Genomic DNA, 20473 nt, shown 5'->3' on the forward strand with positions numbered 1-20473 from the left:
AACAAGTCTACTATACATATCCACCTGATAATAAATCATCGGAATGATGGACGGTTATTAAGACAACTGCTAGAAGTTGTTATAATGTTAACATGGGTGAATTTATTGAAGATGCCAACAATGTGAGATCATTTGACGTTGATCAATCGGATGAGATTTTTCAACCATGTCGTGTCCTTCCTACTCAGGCACTTGATGATCCGAATATACTTGTTGAATCATCTTATTATGAAGAAATCAGTCAACATGAATTGCTTCAACTTGACGCAAATTGGGGAAAAAAAGATGAAAGGGTTGCAGAAGAAGAAAATGATGATGGTGATGGTGATGGTGATGATAATGATGACGACGACGACATGATTTTATGTGATGATGATGACATGGTTAGGAGTGATGATAATAATAAGTAGCATGAGTTAATTATATTTTTTAGTACATGTAATGAATTATTTTATTAGATGTGAGGATGATTTCATATTATTTTCTTATATTACTAAATAATGCTTATTAGATAAATAAAGAGGACCTTTTACATGACATGTTTTGAAGCCTTCTGATGATACATAATGAACCACATCATACTTATTTCTCTGAACCTTTTATGGATAAGTTTTGACAAGTTTAGGCTTTCAATGTCATTTTTGTGTTATTTGATTCAAGTGGGTGTTAGGGACCAGATGTGAAACTAGAAAAACCGAAGGATTTCCATTGACAGAGGTTGCAAGTTCTGGTCAAAGCCAATCCGGATTACATATATCATTTTCATTGGCCTTTGAGACCATTCCTAATAAACTTGAAGCCCAGGTTAGTTCTTCTTCCATTTCTGTTTCCTGTAGTACAAAGCATGGTTGATCAGAAAATTATTGAACTATGCTTGCTGTTTATTTCAGAGTTCATATCTAAGCAGGATAGCAGCAAAGTTGAGGGAAATAAAGAAAAGTTATAACTCTACAATTTCAGATCAAGGTAGAGAGACATGATTGCCACACCACTAATTACTTTATGCTGTTTTTGTATTTTATGCTTAGCTTCTATCCATGCCTCTTCTTCCATTATATATATATATATATATATATATATACACGCACACATATATCAAGAACAAAGGAAACAATTTTGCCTTCCTTATTTGCTATAATTGTGGAGCTTGGCTGGTTTTCTGCTGGTGATAGACATAACAAAATGATAGTTTATAGCAAAGCTATTGAGTGTTCATTTTCAAACATATTGAGTTTTCAAACTGATTTAATCAAAATTTGTGTTCAGGACAGCATTTAGAATTACGTTTTTCTTATTCAACATTCAGATTAAGCCATAACCTAGCCTAATTTGGTGTTGTAACTTGGAAACACAGAACCGAAATGGAGCATACATAGAGGACATGTACTCTTCTACCTCATGTTTTTAAAGCTATCTTTTATATATCTTTTTTGTATCATCTTCTTTTCAAAGATGCCGGAATGTGTAGGGGCGAAATGCAGCTTATTTGGTTTTCATGGTTGCGTCTTTGACTAGTGTAGTGATGGCTTGAATGTAGACTTTTGTTTAGCCTTAGTTGTTCCTATCAAAAACATGATGAAACCTTGGGAGGCAAAAATTGATGTATGATTGCTATTCTTTTGAGGCAAACGGGTGTTTTACTTCCAGCCTTCCCTTTAAAGACTGCAGATGTTCTGCTTCGGTCTAATAACCGAAACTCCAATATAGTTGTGGAATTAGGATAATTCTCTACTGTTTTTGGCCTTTCGGAGTTGCAATTCTCATCTGCACCAAAGATTAATATTGTGCTTTTGTGAATACTCTCAAAGTTGATGGTGGAAAAAGCAACAGGATGTGTTTTGGGTCACACTTTCTCTAGTTGCCGAGACTTCCTCTGTTTTCACAGGCCTTGTTGTTGTAACTTCATAAGCATGTTCCATCATTGACTTTCATTTGTTTGCTATCCTTTTCAAAACGTATGATTTTGCCAGTTTGGAGTTGTGCTTTCGACCTCGATCATCATTTGTCTAAGACAATTAGAGAGCTTGGTTGCTTTCAGTTGTGTACAGTCCATTTATCACTACCGTCAACAATGATACAACAGTCTAGTTGACTTGTTTCTTCATTCTCTTCTCTGTTCCCTTTCCATTCAGTTTTTATGCATTATGTCTTTTTTCCGAGTATTTTTGGGAAGTTCTGACTTGCTAGAAGTGGTGGCAGTGGTTAAAGACACCATCTGTTTGGAGATTTCCTTCCATGAACCTAAGATTCTTCTTTATCTGCTATAAATCTGCGTTTATTCTCTGGATTGCTGGTGACTAGGTTTATTCTTTCTTCATAAATTATTGCATGATGAACTCCTTTAGCAAATTGTATTCTGCCAAAAAGAAAATACAATACTTATTGTGGGAATCTGGTATGAATGAGCTTTTTCCATAATATTTATTATTGATGATAATGCATATATTTTTTCTGGTTTTTAGCATACTAGACAAGGATCCATATTAAATTTTAGGAGTGACAGGTCCACTTCATCCAGATCATTTCAAACTCCATTCAAGCCTCATAACAAAGGATTCATGTTTCATCTACATGTGTATCATAACTCAAAAGAGTATTATATACCTACTTTGGGGAGTAGACATCCTCCTCAACATGATTGGGAGGGTTGATGTATATCAATATTGTGAGGCTTTCGCTTCCAAGATTTGCTTGAAACTCAAGGAGATTTCTCTCGAGATAACCAACTTGCTTATAGAGAACATAATTCATATAGGAGTTATGAGAGAGTTGATGATGATGATGATTATGATGCAAATATTAGAGATGAAGATAAAGGAAACAATAGTAATGAGAGAGGTGTATGTGATAAGAGAGATAGTAGTAATGAAAGAATATATGGTGAGGATTAAAATGGTGTCTCATCAAACCACAGTTCAACCTCTTCTCCATACAATTACGATCGAAGGGTTAAAATGAAGGGTTTTAACACATCAATGGATCCAAATATAAGAAAAAAGAGCTTTGTTTGCATGGAACAACAAAGTAAGTTGAAACTTTTAAAAACTAACTTATTAAGGTTATATTTTAAGGTATGAAAAAAATTTACGTATTATTGTGTAATTATTTGTTTGATAAAATTTTGTTATTATATTTTTCAGGCTTAATAACACATCGTATATATATACAATCAGAGATATTTTAAGGTCTAATTTGAAAGGAGCATGACACTATTGGAAACAAATAAATTTAATGTGCAGGGATAAACTCTTTAAAGAGTTTAAGGTATGAATCAACACTACTTGCTATATTCTTTTCAATTTTAATTTTAATCACTTTAATGTAGTATTATGAAATATTCTCAACCGGGGTACTTTTTTTTTCAATTGTTGTCTATTGTTTAATTTCTTCATTTAGATTCATGATATTATATACCAAAAACTTATCTAACATGAATTTATTAAATGTAAGCCAAGTTTTGGAACTTACCATAATATTGGTGAATGGTTTCACAATATCTAGCATGAGAGCTTATTGTTTGTTCATGACATACAGTTGAAGTTAATTAATTGAAAAATTTGTGCCCAACAAATGGTAATGAGAGCAAGTGTACTAATGAAGAGTGATGTTGCAGCATCTTCATTTGTTGCCTCTGATTCAACTTGAACTCCAGCCCCTCCATGTTAAAATTGTCCTTCTAAAAAATCAATATAACACGACATTTTAATAAAATCAATAGACTTCTTGACACTCTTACCTCTGCAGGAGCACTGTCCAAGTTTTGGAGCTGACCATAATATTTTAATTTTTTTTAGTTATTACAATCATGGTGTCTCTTGTTTGGTCCAACACATAATATTGCAAATTTTCATCAAGATAACGTAATATCAGTAATCATTTTCATACTTTGAAGTGTTATGCACTCTTTATTTGTTATATATCATTTCGTAGAAAAAATATACCTTTTCTGATGAAGATGAATCCATTGTTCGTAATATTTGAGAAAATAAGGTTAAGATTGTTTTGAATCAACAATTGACACGAGCTCCCAAGATCATTTGAAGAGCAGTTTCGTGTGTGGTTTTAAGAGGAGTTACAAAGGGTAGGATATATATAGTGCACCTCGTATGCTAAAATCTATAGTTAATACAAGTTCTTCATCACATTTATATTCGGTGGAGTCATCATTTCCTAATTCATCTTATTGGGTATTGCAAAAGAAGATAAAAAAAGGGAGGAGATAAAGAAAAAAGATGATTTTATTTTTGAAATGAAACAGCAGATGAATTCCATGAAAAAATATCTTATGAGCAATCTTGGATACCATGGAAGGACATCAAACATTAGCTAAGGTATGCTGGTATCTATGGCCCCATTGCCGCCACATATGGCTCCCTATATAATGACACCTATAGGTCCCACATCTCCATAAATTTATCAACCTACATCTCGATCATCATATCCTGATTCATCTTATGTCAATCTACAATATCATAGTTTGTCTCCACAACAAATACTATGATTGTATCTTTTTATTGTATTTTGACTTATTTATATTAATGCAAGTTTAACTATAATTTTATTTTTATTCCATTTATTATCGGTGATAAAGTAATTTTAAATATTAATTTATGTTGTTTATATATATTCTACAACTTTCAAAATATCCATAAATAATTAATTAAAAAATTAAAAGTAATTTGGATAAAACATTATAAATTAATTTAATAAAAATCATATAATTAATAATGGATTTTCCAATACTGATATCTTTGTTGATATACAAAACCAGCATCCGTTGCTAATTTGTGAGCATCGGATTATCCGTTGCTAATTTGTGAGTAATGAAACAAATCTGCATTTAATATTTGTTGGTGCTGATTTTGGCAATGGATTATAGTTTCATTTGCAATGGATTAGATAGTTGATAATTCCTACATTTTTACAGCTTGCAGAGAAGGAAAGACTTTGCTGGGAAAAAAAAAACTCGTGATTTGCCTACATTCTTTGGCCACGGGAAACGCAGACATTAAACTAAGCAAAAATGAAACCTACAACCACCGAAGGGTGAGTTTCCAGTAAAGATCATTCACGGCATTCATGGCGAAAGGTGAAATTCCAGTGAGCTAACTCTTAGTATACATTTTTTTTCACCTATGTTTCTCTTAGGTAGAATTGAATTAAAAGTTTTAAAAAGCCAGATCTTCACGGTACAGAAACACATTTTCTTCTGGATTAAACGTTGAACTCTCATGTTTTTAGCAAACTAAGAACCTATAATTCCTCTGCTCTGTTTTGCAGATCATGAAGATGCAAGTTTGGAGATAGTTTTTCTTTTTTTAAAAAAAAAAAAACGAAAAACAACTAACTATATGCGCCTGACTTGCAAGAATTTATAAAAGCAGAATGAAAATGCAGAGAAGACCAGTTTTTAGCCACTGACAGGTTTGTGTGTTAGTAGACTTCATGTTACGCAATGCACACTCCAAAAATGTCCCGTTATGCTATGAGAAAGCCTTAGGTTTCCCTTCATGTTTTCTGTTTCTCTTTTCTTTTTTTGTTCATACACGAGGAACAAGATGAACTGCATTTCTTTATTTCTTAACAGAAGAATGCAGGTTAAAAGGGCTAGGAACATAAAATACTGCTACTACATGCAAACGTTTTATTGGAAGAACAAAAAAATTAAGACTTGTGCAATGAAATTGCTTTTAAAAATACATGGCTAATTCAGCCTTTATAAACTATCTTTCATACAAAGAAATCTCAAGCAAAGTGACTGGGTACTAGGGAACTTACGAGAGTTTTTTCAAAACTTACGAGCATGAAGTTAGGCACACTCACTCTAATGACTTCGATGGTGGAAAAGGAGTGAGAGATGAATAGCATCCATGTTTGCTGGTAACTGAAACAGAAATACTAAGCATGGCTTCATGCTAATGGTGGTGTAAAATCCCATGCAAGGAGGTGCTACCAGTTCGATAAGGGAAAAACATTTTCTGAATGAAATAAAACTAATATTCTACAACTAGATTATTACAAATATGAAATATTAAGATGAATATTATGAAGTATATTTTTTATATTTATGAGAAATAGTTATAATCTTGATGTATTTGTTGTTGTTTTGGACAGGTTTCTCATGAAGGAACAACTCAAGTTAGAAATCTAAAATAAATACTCTCATATTTGATTTTGAGATGTTCAAGAAGGATCCTTACGAGAGCATAAAAAAGATGAGCACAAGGTTTATAATAACATTAGAAGAAACATCAAACAACCTGATATGGTGAGAAAGATATTGAGGTCTTTAGCGAGACCTGGGGATCTTAGAGTGATGGCCATTAAAGATTTGAAGATACTTAGCTTAGAGGGTTTCTTATTTTTTATGAGTTCAAGGTTACCAAAGGTGATGTTGACATCAGTAAGAAAGGCATTGCGCTCAAACTTTACAAAATGATGATAATCAAGATGATGATGAAGATGTCGCTCATATTGTGAGGAAATTCATAAGTGTTTTCTAGAAGAGAAATACTACTGAGATAATAAAGCATGAGACTAGCAAAATGGGCCAATTTATTTGCTATGAATGCAAGAAACCCAGGCGTGTCAAAAGACATTGTCCAACTTTATATGGACATATAGGAAGCTTGGAGATGTAAACATGCATTTGATTTCAAAGCTTACATTAAAAGATTATATATATATATATATATATATATATATATTTATATATATATATATCTTCCTAGCCTCCTCCTACTCTTCCACTCTTTCTTTTCCCTTCCTATTCATTTTTAATGACGAAGTCACCAACAGAATTAGACCGATGATACAATTTGTCCGTAAATATCATGATGGAAAACTTTTGTCGGGATATACCGACGACATTACAAACGGTATTACAATGAGATTCAAAAAGGCAAATTATACAGTGACATGATATTTATACCGAAAGAATTGTCGACAGAGTTACCATCGAAATAATTTAATTTATGACCTAATGCTCGACCTTCCTCACCCCTCCCACATTTCTACTTCTTCCTTGTAAAAGTTTTCTCTGCAACAAAACAGCCACCCTTACCTAGGGGTGAGCAAAAAAACCGAAAAATCGAGAAAACCGAGAAAACCGGAAAAAAAAATAACAGAGAAAACCGAACAAAAAAAAAACCGAATTAACCGATTAAAAAATCACAAAAAAAATCCGGTTCGGTTCGGTTTCGGTTTTCAAAGTCTGAAACCGATTGAACCGAACCGAACCGGTTCAACCAAGCCACCACTTAAAAATAAAACAAGTATAAATAGAAAGTTTCATAACCCTAAACCTACATTCAGCCGCCGCCCCCCCCCCCTCCCTCCCTTCCTTTGCTCTCTGTCTCTGCATCTCCCCCCCTCCTTTCCTTTGCTCTCTACATCTCCCCCTCATCTCTCCTCTCTTATTTTTCTTCATGCTCAGCTCCACGATTGTTACTCATTAGTTGTTAAACTCCTGCTCCATGCTCCTTTGCTTAAGCTCCATCTCCTTCAGCCGCCCCCTCTCCTTGTTCTCTGTCTCTCATCTCTCAACTGATTTGAGTTAAATCTGTTTTATTCTCTTCCATGCTCTTTATCTCTGTCTCTCATCTCTCGGATCTGCATGTTCTTGGCCCAAATATTGTGGTTTTGTGGTGCTTGACAGTTTTATAATTGCTTTTGAAAATGCTTCTGGTTGAATCCATTAATCATGGACTCGATCTAATCTTTGGTGACCTCAATATGATGAGATTTGGGTGCATGCATGATGCTGGGAATTGCTTTAATGCTTTCTATCTGTTTGCAATTGGTAGGCCTTGTAACATTCCCTGGAGAAGGAGTGGATTGAATCTGAAATTAGCTTGAACATCATAATTTCGGTTTGAACCGGTTTGGAAGGGAAAAAAACCGAACCGAACCGAAATTAATCGGTTTGAACCGGTTTTCGGTTCGGTTCGGTTCAAAAACTAAAAAAAAAATATTCGGTTTGGTTGTTTATTTTGGTCCAAAACCGGACCGAATCGAAAATGCTCAGCCCTACCCTTACCCCCCTTAATCTCAACACACAACCTAATCTCCCATAACTTTTTGAGCCAGAACAACACTCGATTTGTCAGCATCCATATTTTAATTCAAATTTTATTGAGGATTCTATACCTTAAAGACGCGTTCGGGAATACGATTGAAACCGCAATCCCTTAAAATTCAATTTTTTTTTCTTTTTGCTAAAAATGATTTTTTTTATGTTTTCAGATTATTTTGATGTGCTGATTTGAAAAAATATATATCATTTTGAAGTATTTCTAAGCGAAAAGCACTTTAAATCGCAACCGCTACCACAATCCCAAACAGGCTCTTAAAATAAGCAAATCTATCTTCTTTTTTTAGTTGAACACAATTTTAAAATGTTATTTTTTATTACATATTTTGTAGTATATGTATTTTTTTAAGTGTTTACTTGTTTTATAGTTTTTTTATCAAACAAACTTGTTGTATGAATTTATGATTTGTATATGTTATGGTTTGTTTTAAATTTTGTAAAATTTTATTTATTTATAAATTGTTGAAACTTATATCGAATTACCGACTTAATTAGGTGTTTTGTGATGAAATAAATAATGACTTATTTAATGGGTCCATTTTATATTTTATTAATTTTATTGATGAGTTGTAATTTCATGGTAAATGTGTATAAATTTGTATTTATGTAGATAATTGATAATGAATTAAAAAAAATATTAAAGTAGATTGAATAAGTTTGAGCTAAACTAATATTTTTATAAATTTAATTAGTTTACATAGTTAATAATGCATGTTGTCGTCATTAATTTATATAGATTTGATAGAATGAATGAATGATGGATGTACTGAGATTAATTCTAAGAATTATAGAGGATAAATTTTATAATAGAGTTTAAAATTTTATTAATTCCGATAGAAAAAAATAACATGGGCTGAAAACTAGATGAGTGCTGGGTTTTTCAAGCTGGCGACTGTTACCCTATGGCTTTGATTCGTGGGAAAGAACCAAGGCATGAAAACTGGATTCGATGCTTCAAGGTTGTATCCTGCATGAAAGAGAGCACATACCACGTGATGTTACCTCGGGAGAGAGTCGATTATGGACGGAACTTGGGGCCAAAGTTCGCTGGGTGATCAGCTATTCCCAGCGTGTTTTAAGCTTAGAGGCCTACTGAATTTAGAGCAAAACGGAGTCGTTTTGTCTCTTAAGCGTAGTCTTGTTCTTCCTCCTTTTAACAAAAGCACACGCGGTTTCATTTAATGTGAAAGGACATTATTTTTTCTGCTTTAAGGCGTTTGTAGATAGAAAGCGGTTTCTTTAAAATTACTTTATAAATTTTTTATGTTTATTTATTATTATTAGCTAACAAAAAAAAATATTTTCTAGTTAAAGAAAAAATTTAGCCTGATTTTTAAAAAAGTATATTTTTTTTATTTTAAGTAGAAAATACTTTTTGAAAATTGTAAAATATTTAGAAATATCATATTATTTGGTAATTATATCAAATTTGGTCCTCAAACTTTTGATTTCTATATATATTTTGTTTTGAATATTTTTTTTTCAATTTCATCCCTTAGAATTTAATTTTTATATTAACTTTGGTCCTTATTTTTATAATTGTTATTTGTTTTTTTCTTATCATTTTTTAATTGAAATTTTTTATCTATTAAATTTGATACTCGTTCTTTTGATTATTACTTATTTTATTTAAAATAGTTTATGAAATGGTAATTATTATTTTAATTTCTTCATCTTTTAATTTTTTTTATTTGTTAGATTTGATGTCTATTATTTTGATTATTTGAGATAATTTATGAAATTATATTTTTTTTCAATTTCATTCTCATTCAATCTTTTAATTTGTAAGATTTTTTTCTTATTATTTTAATAAACTTGAAAAAATAAAAAATTAATAAGTTATTTTTTGGTTTATTTTCCATAACATAACCAAACACTGAAAAATATTTTTCAACTTATTTTTCATTATACTATCAAACATCAAAAAATAATTCACTTTCCAAAAAAAAATACTTTCCAGTAAACAAATGAGGATTGAAATCTAAAGTTTTTAAATTTAAGTTAGAAATATTGTTATTTTCTAACCGCTAAGTTCACATTAAACCCTTCCATTATTGCTTCTTTTCTACTTTTGTTCATGGTCTTCAAATTATTTCATTTTCAGTTAATTTTGGTCTTTTTAACTTAATTTATTTCATTTTCCCCCTCATCAAATTGGAATGGACCCTTTAATTCTGCTTCTTCTTGCATTTTAGTCCTTTTCCCTGGACTTCAATTCTTAGGTCAATTGCAATTAATTTGTTATATACAAGCCTTTTTTAGCGATATAAAAGATTGAAATTATTTTTTATTCATTTTCATTTTAGTATGTTTCATAAATCTAATTTTTATTATAAATCTAATGTAAAGATTTCTTTTCAGGGTTTCTTATTTTTTATGAGTTGAAGGTTACCAAAGGTGATGTTGACATCAATAAGATACTAAAGGATGAGACTAGCAAAATGGGTCAAGTTATTTGCTATGAATGCAAGAAACCCAGACGTGTCAGAAGCGATTGTCCATTGCTCGATAAAAAAAAAATGAAATGTAAAGATAAAGAAGTATTTGAAAGCCATGTGCTAACATCAAGATTACTGATGAACTCATCTGTGGACTTGGTAACTGTTTGTTACTTAGTTTTGGAAATATTTTTCAAAAAATTTAAATTGTTTTATTTTTTTATTTTAAATTAATATGTTTTTTTATATTTTCATATAATTTTGATGTATTGATATTAAAAATAATTTTTAAAAATTAAAAAATTATTATTGTAATATATTTTAAAATAAAAAACACTTTAAAACATAATTATTACCATGTTTTCAAACATCCAGTAGCGGTGGATATACGGGTGGTGATCAAGTATTTTTTTATATACAGGGAGTGAATACAAGTTGCTACTTTTGCTTTGAAAAGTCAACATCAAATGGGACTCCCTGAATTTATTAGATGTAGCAACCTTACAGCGTGTGGAGCATCACTGTACATCCTCCATTAATGTGGTTTTGGAGCTGGATTGGGGTCATCTTATCCAAAACTCATTAATGGGGATTTCAAGGTGGCCGGGAGGACAACATCATCCAGATTTGGTGTTTTTGTGTGTCACGATAAGCACAACTTATGCTTGGCATCTACTTGCTGTGCCTGTTGTGTGTTGACTGACATCTTGAATTGGTGACATCTAGTAGGTCCCACTGTGAACTAAGGTCATCAAAGATCTCTCATATCACTTTCTCCGTTAGCCTTCACGCGTTTTGTTGTAGTTTGTGGTAGTGCTAAGCATTTCCGGTTCGGTCCGGTTTTATACTAAAATAAATAATTAAATTGAAATTTTTTTTTAATTTTTTGAACAGAATTGAACCGAAAACCGGTTCAAACCGATTAATTTCAGTTCGGTTCGGTTTTGTTTTTTTCCATTCCAAACCGGTTCAAATCCAATGATCCTCTACTAACACTGTTCATCCTCTTCTTCCTCTGGAATACAAGAACCCGCCTGAAAAAGAAAAATAAATGTTGGCCTCTATTAGAACCATCAACACAACCAAATCCAATCCACATTGTAGATCTGGTTGTCTACCACAAATCCCATTTTGTTTCAGTTTCCTTCACCCCACAATGCGTCATTAATGTTAAGGAAACTCATCACCAGATCCAACAAAGGGAAAACCCAAAAACCAGAGAGGGGAAGAACAAGAAACAACAAGAAAAGGAGAGAGAGGATCGGGGTTCCATCCACCAGATCCAACAAAAACAAACAAAGGGAAAACCCAAAAACCAGAGAGGGGAAGAACAAGAAACAACAAGAAAATGAGAGAGAGGATCGGGGTTCCATCCACCAGATCCAACAAAAACAAACAAAGTCATTGTTGATTAATCTCTGCTTTCTCAAGAACCCGTGCGTTCCAGGAAGAAGCCACAGCAAGACAAAAGTGTCGTAGATGGTAGAGGGAGGGGAGAAAAATTAATGTGGAGAGTAAAGTGAGAGATGAGATATGCAGAGAAGGGAGGGGAGGAGGGGGCGGCTTATGGGTAAATGTTATTTAGGGTTAGGAAATATTCTATTTATAGTTGTTTTTTTTTTAAGTGGTGGCTGGTTGAACCGATTCGGTTCAATCGGTTTCAGACTTTAGAAACCGAAACCGAACCGAACCGGAATTTTTTTGTGATTTTTTAATCGGTCAATTCGGTTTTTTTTTTCGGTTCGGTTTTTTTAGTTATTTTTTTTCCAGTTTTCTCGGTTTAATCGGTTTATCGGTTTTTTTGCTCACCCCTAGTTTGTGGCTTCTGGGAAAATGCCGGAATCAAATGGAGATGCGAAGCGTTTTTACAATACAGTAAAGTAATATTATAAAAAATTATTAATATTTTTTACATGATGAGGATTTATGGGGAGGCTAAGTTTTCTTTGGATGATTTAGGGTTTATTATAAATATATATCATATGTAATTTTATTTTAATATAGTGAAAAATAAAAGCTTCTTATTGCTGTAAATGTAAGTACATTATCAAACCACGTTGATGTGTTTAGAGAAATAATTTTAATTTTAATTTATTTGTTGTGGTTTTGAACAAGTTTCTCGTGAAGTAACAACTCAAGTTAGAAATCTAATTAAAATAAATACTCTCATATTTGATTTTGAGATGGATCCTTGTGAGAGCATAAAAAAGATGAGCACAAGGTTTTACGACCATTGTGGATGGTTTATAAAAACATTAGAAGAAACATCAAACAAAGTGAGCAAGAAATTGAGGTCTTTACCGAGACCTTGGGATCTTGGAGTGATGGCCATTAAAGAATGAAATAATCTTGAAGATACTTAGCATATAGGGCTACCAAAGGTGGTGTTGGCATCAGTAAGAAAGGCATTGCGCTCAAACTTTACAAAATGATGATAATCAAGATGATGATGAAGATGTTGCGCATCTTGTGAGGAAATTCAAAAGGGTTTTCTAGAAGGTGTGACTACAGAGATAATAAAGCATGAGACTAGCAAAATGGGCCAAATTATTTGCTATGAATGCAAGAAACCCAGGCGTGTCAAAAGAGATATATTGCCCTCTGCTCGATAAAAAAGAGAAATGAAGAGATAACAAGTATTTGAAAGCCATTCTGGAGGAACTTTTCCCGAGCAAAACTGATGATTAATCGAACTCGATGAGATAACCAGTCTTTGCCTTATGGAATAATATGATAGCATTGATGCTAATGTTTCATGCTAATGAGGTATTTGGATATTGGTTTCTCGTAAAAACTCTTGATATAAGAGGTAATTTCGGTAACTCTTTTACTATTTAATATAAGTCAAATTAATTTATGATAGGAATAGTAATTTAGGTTATCTTTGATGGTGGATTGATGGGGTAAAAAGTTGCACGATCCACCAAGACCATGCTCGAGAAGCTTATCAAAAAGTTTATCGATCGGGGATGAGGTAGGTAGTGGCAACACGCATGGAGCAAAAGCTAAGAGGGTTTTTTTTATATATATAATTTTCTTGATTTCCCATTCCAAGTAATTTTTACTCGATTCTTATGAATTCTAAAATTCATATTGACCCAGTTTTGGGTTTGGTTTCGAAGGTTGGGTGTGAATATTTTCCATATGATTTTAATTTGTTTTTGAGGTCGCTTACTCATTCTATGAATTTTTTAAAATAATTTTTAAATTAGTATGGATTTTGATTTCATATTATATATATTGCAATTTATCAATTTGTTTTTATTTTATTCTAGTTTTAATTATATAAATTAAAAAATACAAAAATTAAAACCTTGTTTTCTTATGTGTTTAGTTTTCTTGTTGCGCCATCGTGATCTAATAACACTATATTTTTTTAAGATATGATTTTTTCATGTATTGTCTACTTCTTTATCAAACTTTTGTGAGTCATACATAAATTATGCATGAAAAAATAAATACAAGTATTTTTCTCCACCAGGATCTGGTTCTTGTTAGAATCTAGCAAGCCCTTAATTACAAGGTTTGAAAACTTCTCACACTTGTAAATATTAATGGGATTTTGGAACTTGTAATAATGGCTGTCCTGAGGAGGCCAACAAGGGGGTCATTGACACCTATGCATAAGTAAGTCCATAAGAACATCTAGGTCTGGGTCTACTGAGCTCAAATAGATGGTTAGGAAGGCGCCCTTTAGTTCCAATATGGTGAGGTTAAACAAAGAGTACTGGAGACCCTCTAGAATATAGAGACAGAAGGGAGGGCTACAAGTGCCTTGTAAAAACTAATTGTCAATTATAAGGTTAATCAAACAACTTAAGGATTAGTTAGAGGAAACTTGTCTTAGGATAGTCATCATTAATAAGATTACAAATATTAATGCCTAGCTAAGAAGAGGGTACATGGCCAAAATTCTTCTCCAGTTAGAAAGGATTAGCAGGCAACCTGAAAAGGCTTGTGTGAGGGGTAAAATATAATTATGCCTATTTTACTAGTTTTGCATGTAAAGTATGGGTATGAGTTACCCCTAACCTAACTAGTTATCATAATCTATTTTTAGGTTATTTTTTAAATTCATTTTTTCTCTTTCAAAAATCAAAAAATATATTCAAACTAAAAACAAAAAAATCCAAAAAAATAATAACAGTGAGAAGAGAATGTCGGAGCGCCTTGAAAATAGCTAGAAATTAGTTGAGGAGGTTCAAAAATACAAAGATTGAAATTTAACAGTATATTTTTGACAGATGAAAAGCCTTGTTGGTAAAGAAAATCTAATTTGATGAAAAATATTCAAAATCATATGTTTATAAGCTCAATTAAATGTTATTGGAGGTTTGATTTAATTTATAGAGGGTTTGATTGTAAGAAAATTGATTTTTAAGTCAATTTGGGCTTTAATTGGAAAAAATTAAAGTTCAGGAGTAAGAATTGATTTGGTTAAATCAAGGGTTTAATTGCATAAATATTAAAGTTTGATAGCCAATTAGGTACTTGATTGAAAACATCCGAAACCAAGGACCAAACTAGAAAAGACGCAGAAATCTAGGGTTTGAATTGAAGTTTTTTAGGGGTAAAATTGAACAAAATTGAAAGTTTGAAGCCAATTAGGGGTGAAATTGAACAAAATTAAAAGTTTGAGGCCAATTACAGGTATCACAAATTAAAGGACTAACACGTAATTAGTAGAAAAGATATTATTCATCTTCTTCTCCAGCAAGATTGGTTAAGTGGCCACATTCCCAAAGCATTTGACGCCTCATTTCTTCACCAAATTAGACGAAACATACACACAAACGATCTTGTTTCTTTACTAGCCTCCGCTCTCATTTCTGCTGCTAGTCGAACCTCTCTCATCTCTCTCTTTTTATCCACTACGGCCTTCAACCACCAAAACCTTCACCATCGTCTACCACCACAGCAACACCACCAAGAAACACCACTAGCATCACTATGATTCGCCAGCACTGCCACCACTAGAGAACCAAAGGAGAAGAACATAAAAACAGAGGGAAGGAGCCGAGAAAACTGAAAGCAGTAGGGAAGAAGGAAAAAACAAAAACCGAAAGCAACCACCATCTGCCACCATAGCAACACCACCGAGAGCCGCCAACACCGCCAACGCCATCAGGTCAACTTCCTTCTTCTTCTTCGTCTTCATTGCCTCCACTGTTCTACAAGTGAACAGTGGAGAGCATCTTCAATGTTTGCTGGGTCGGCTAGGTACAACCCAGCCTAAAATAACTAGGACAGGTCCGGCCCAATCCAAAAAAATTTCAAAAATATTCTTTCAAAAAATTTATGATTTTCCCACGTATTTTCTATCAATTTTGATTAATATCGGTTTGTATTTTTATACTGTAAAGATACAAATCCAGTATTTAAAATACCTAGTTTTCTCCGAAATGTTACAAAAAATTATAAAACAAAAAAAAATGTGTTTTTGTTTTCATGCATTACGGCCAAGTTTCTCAAAACTTATAACAAAATTTTCATATCATATTTTCATGCAACAAAAAAAAATGTATTAGCATGCATTGTTGGCTTTAATAACCAGTTTATTAAAGTCATGAGAACTAGACCAATATTTCAAAAAACACCCAAAAAAATATTTTGTTTTCTTTTTATATCTAGGATTACAAATTTATACATAAAATGTATTCCCGTTATTAAAAATATAGTTCTTTTATATAGATATTAGAACAATTAGGTTTTTACCCGATAAGATAAGGATCTCCTTACTGAGAAAGACTTTTCTTAAACCTTAGACAAACCAATAATTAGAAAATATGACAAGACCTTAGTTTTTTATCAGATAATTAAACAATGCAGCTTATCTTAGGTAAGACGTATTTGGGGTACTAATACCTTCCCTTTACGTAATCAGTCCTTGTACCCGATCTCTGAGACTAGTTAGGGTTCTTAGTAACCAAAATACTAGGTGGCAACTCCCTTTCCCACTTTCCACTGATAAAAGATAAGAAATCCTTGTCTGCCCCATTTTCCCGATTACCTCAAACCTACATAATGAAGTGGAATATCGTCGTGATGTCACACATGTGCGACACTAGTTTTACATTCATGATTTTATTTTACTATAACATTTATACAAGTTAAACATACCTAAATGGGTTGGCAACCTATACTACCTTTAAGAAATACACAACTTGGGGAAGATTAATCCCCTGGAGTATTTAGATACTACTATCAGTTGATGAGATGTGTTAGTTAGACATATGAACTAGTTTGATTTTACATATTCTCTTATTAGGGCAAAAGTCTCATGAAATTATTTTTTCATGGTAAGACAGACCATAAAAAAAAAATAGAGGGGAGAGTGATACATAATGAAGTATAGGGTAGCAGTCCCCCTAGTTAGGGCTTAGAAGATATGAGGATGTTTTACTTTTTTAAGGACTCTAAGGGTTTATAAAACTCAAGACTAGGCCTATCAAAGGTAGAGAAGTTATTGTGTGAGTACTTTTAATGGTGCAAAGATCAATATAACATTAACCTTTTGTCTAAAAGGCACACACCATGTAAGACAATATAGTGGTTATGTAAGAAACCTTACCTTATGTTCATGCATGTCTTGTAGAGTAATTTGTAATTGTTCCTGATGTATTATGCACCTTAATATTGAGGTAGGTTGGCCTAAAACCAAGAAGCAATCAAAGGAAATATCTACCTTAAAGAAGAGATAATTGAGGGACTTATAGAATGAGTCCAATTCTTTATCCCTACAAGAGGTTGCTACTCAACTTCAAAAGGAAAAGGCTATAAAGGGTTTGTAAAACTCAAGATCAGGATTATTATATGAAAAAAAAAAAGCAATTGTATAAGTATTTTCAATAGTGAAAATTTTAATAGAACATTAACCTTTTATCTAAAATGCACACACCTTGAAGGGCAATGTCACAGGTATGTAGGAAACCTTACCTTATGTTTTTCATTTTAATTTGTATTTGTTTATTATATATTGTACATCTTTGTATTGAGATTCGAAGGCCTAGACCTAATAAGAAAATGTGGAAAAGATCTACTTTGAGGAAGATACAATTGAGAAACTCATCATATGAACCCAATTCTTTGTCCCTGTATGGTGATATTTCACCATTTGATTTGAGAAAAATGTCCATTTATGTCTTTATAGATAATAAAGTTGTATTTGGGTAAAGTTGTTTTTTTTCTTAGATAGAAAAGGCCTTATATTCAAGCAAGTTTGTTTTTTATGCTCATATGGAGATTGATTTGTACATAAGGAAAATAGTTTTTTTCTTTCCAGGGATAAGGAATCATATAGAGACTCTTGGAGATTTTTCATGGGGAATGTATTTGCAATTAATAAAGGAGAGCTCTATAATGAAATCAATTAAAGCCTATATCTTTCTTCGAATGATGAATTTGACCACCTCTATTATAATGAATCAATTAAGGTCATAAATATAGTTCATTGAAAAAGAGTCATGCATGTTTACTTGTTGAAAAAGATGCATTAGAAAAGAAAATATGCATTGTTATTGATAGTGACAAGGTTAACCAACGTGAAGAGGAAAATAAGGCCTGAAAAGAAAAAAATTGACAAATTGAATACCACACTAGCAAAGTTCACTTAAGGTTATAAGATTTTAGATACCATGCTTGCTAGTCAATGATGTGCCTTTTGACAAAAAAAGATATAGGGTATCAACCAAAAACTAACCAAAAATATTTGAAGAACTACATTATTAAAGCCAAACAATCATATGATCTGAACAAAACATGTCATTATTATAGAAGCATGGGCTATTTGATTTACACATGTCCTATGAAGAAGGATAAAATTGGTAACATGATTTGGGTTCCAAAAGGAACCACCACTAACCAAAAGGGATCCAAGAAGGTATGGGTATCACTACAAGATTTCACAGTTTTACCGACGGCAATATTCCGCCGGTATATGATTCATAGTTCGTCGGTAATATTTTTACCGACCCCTTCACCGATGGAAACATGCCGTCGGCTTTCCTTTCATCGGTAATGCCTCATTCCGTCGCTAAATTAGTCGGTAAAAAAAAACAATTGCTGATGGTTTTATAGACGGAACTTGCGCGCCAAAAAAAAAATTCCCGCTTGAAATATACCAACGGATTTATTCTGTCGGTGAGTGTAAACTACCGACAGAATATTTCCGTCGGTCAAGGCGTTAGTGATTGTGAAATTTGCACCAAGCTTCTGTGAAATGTTGACGGATTAATTCCGTCAGTAAATTCGTCGCTAAAATGATTGACATTTCCCGCTCTCTGTCAAATGCCGACGAATACAGTCCGTCAGTAAAACCCTTTGTGATTATTTTTAAATATGTTTTTAAAAAATTATATAAATTAATAGTACAAAAAACTAATTATGCAAATAAAATTTTTATTCAACATCAAAAACAAAAAAAAAAGTTAAATAATATTCATTACAAACTAAATATGTTTTTAAAAAATATTAAATTAACTATTAAAGTTAAATAATATTCATTACAAATTAACATAATGGTGGAGCCAGAGGAGGAGGAGGAGGAGGAGGATGGTTGTTATACGACTAAAAAGGAGGAGGCGCACATGTATCACCACTCTGTGATGTCATGTTCAGGACCATTTGACGAAGTTGTTCATGATTCGCTTTAAGTTGTGTATACTCCGCTGTTAGGTGGTCGTATTTTTTGGTGAACTAAGCCGTGTGTTGCTGCAAGGCCCACGAACTCCTTAGACTGGGTGCTCGATAATGATTGAGAGCTCCCAATGGTTGAGACACTACGGGCCGCCCGCAAGTTCTCGACCGTAGTGTTGGAGAGCCCGTACACCCGATTTTTATCGGGTCCACCAGATGATCCAACCTCCATCCACAAATCCAAATCGAAATTTGGATGGGTCGAAGGATCATCCCCATATCTCTCCCTCAATCGGCTATTATAGGTCTCCTGAAAATGAAAAAAGTAATCATCATATTCAATTCAATAAAAATAAAAACTTACAAAATAAAATGGTTGAACAAACATACCATAAAGTGTTGAGCATGGTTGTCAACAAACTGTTGTGCCCCCTTTTGATGGTCTTGACTCCGCATGTGCGTCTCAACAAACAGCTTTATTGGGCTCGGCTCACGTCCAAGAGACGTAGCCTATAATGAAAAAAATTAATTTACAACAAAATAATTTAACAATATATTTCATTTAAATTAATCTTACCATCTGTTTCGCATGTGCAGCAAATGGAACAGAGCTGCCGGTGTGTGTTGTCACCGAGCCATGAATTGGCAGATTCTGGTTGCCAGCATCGACCTGTAAGCATCGTGTGAACCGCTCAGACGTGACATGCTCAAGATAGTGTGGCCATATATTTGTCGGGATGTATATCGGCTTGAAATCCCTCCAAACCGCCACATTGTTCCAGCCTTGAAGACCCTTATCTCTCGCGGTTTGTTTTGCCTTTTTCTTGTGATTCATACCAAAAATCACGCAACCTACTTCCATAGCGAGAAATTAGATTTTGAAACATAAATTTTTTTCTAAAAAAATCTTGTATTGTTTTCGATGTTACCTAGTTGTCGCATGATTTTCCCACACCCTCCTCACAACTTTGTCATGCGCCCTGTCCTAGGTGAATTTGTGCTGGTATAAATAATTAGGTAAATAAAAATAATAATTTATTTACAATTATATTAATAAATTATTAGAAATAAGCTCGAAATTATAAATTAACACCAACCTCAAATCTGTCAAACTTTGCATCGATTTGAGGTATCCATTCAGGATGTCTGGATACCTGACTCCATTAAAATAATGGAATCTCCATCGACGATTTAAATGTCGATGATATTACTCGGGCGGCCTCAATGTTGCGATGTCGCGGTCGCACAAATTAATTACCCTAGCTTAAAACACACAAGATAGTATAGAGCAAGCAAGGGGTCGATCCCA

General features: G+C 32.9%; 1 long non-coding RNA gene across 2 annotated transcripts; it reads left to right on the top strand.

Moving 5' to 3' along the window:
- The first annotated feature begins 569 nt into the window (after positions 1–569).
- LOC133704362 (uncharacterized) lies at positions 570–6667 on the top strand. 2 transcript variants are annotated; one of them, XR_009844050.1, is made up of 6 exons: positions 570–804; positions 891–966; positions 3141–3264; positions 4928–5089; positions 5281–5424; positions 6115–6667. It is a non-coding gene; the product is annotated as an uncharacterized LOC133704362 (long non-coding RNA). The 2 variants fall into 2 exon arrangements; XR_009844052.1 differs by lacking the exon at positions 3141–3264.
- Positions 6668–20473: the final 13806 nt, after the last annotated feature.

Source organism: Populus nigra, chromosome 1 (genome assembly GCF_951802175.1).
Source record: "Populus nigra chromosome 1, ddPopNigr1.1, whole genome shotgun sequence".
In the NCBI taxonomy this organism is placed as follows: Eukaryota; Viridiplantae; Streptophyta; class Magnoliopsida; order Malpighiales; family Salicaceae; genus Populus; species Populus nigra.